At 36.4% G+C, this 751-nt stretch overlaps 1 pseudogene; it reads right to left on the bottom strand.

Annotated features, from left to right (window-relative positions):
• Nucleotides 1-751, bottom strand: part of LOC103593025 — a 13332-nt pseudogene that overhangs the window by 11507 nt on the left and 1074 nt on the right.

Genomic DNA, 751 nt, shown 5'->3' with positions numbered 1-751 from the left:
CATTATATAAATTGGAATTACATATAGTATAAATCTCACCATCTCTTAAAGAGATATCTGGATCTATACAGTATTTCTTAACTTTTTCAAATTTTTCTTTGACAGTATATTTCATATGAAACTAAAAAAAGCAATATGTTGCTGAGTTTTTTCAGTTCTGTCTATAATTAAGACATATCTCAATCTACAATGGTCAGAAAATAGTTTCTATAGAAATTAGTTTTGGAATTATTTGTACATGGACNTCTACAATGGTCAGAAAATAGTTTCTATAGAAATTAGTTTTGGAATTATTTGTACATGGACTTTCATAGTTATGGAAATATTTCTGTTTCCTTTTTCTAATTTCCTTATATTTTAAAGGTATGTTAATATAGATGCATCACATAAAATATCTTTCAATTTAGAAAAAGGTTCTCTTAAAATTATTTTATGTGCAATTTCTTTTTTTTTTTTTTTTTGTCTTTTTCGTGACCGGTAAGGGGATCGCAACCCTTGGTGTGGTGTTGCCCACACCGCGCTCAGCCAGTGAGTGCACCGGCCAGTCTTATATAGGATCCGAACCCGCGACGGGAGCGTTGCTGCGCTCCCAGCGCCGCACTCTCCCGAGTGCGCCACGGGCTCGGCCCTGCAATTTCTTTTCTCACTTCATTATGCATTAAGTGGTGTTCGGCCCTGCAATTTCTTTTCTCACTTCAATATGCATTAAAAGATAACTTCAGGGCCGGCCCGGTGGCGCACTCGGTAGAGT

This window comes from Galeopterus variegatus, unplaced genomic scaffold (genome assembly GCF_000696425.1).
Source record: "Galeopterus variegatus unplaced genomic scaffold, G_variegatus-3.0.2 Scaffold1259, whole genome shotgun sequence".
NCBI lineage: Eukaryota > Metazoa > Chordata > Mammalia > Dermoptera > Cynocephalidae > Galeopterus > Galeopterus variegatus.
The sequence above is the reverse complement of the archived record's forward strand: the minus strand, read 5'-3'. Positions and strand labels throughout refer to the sequence as shown.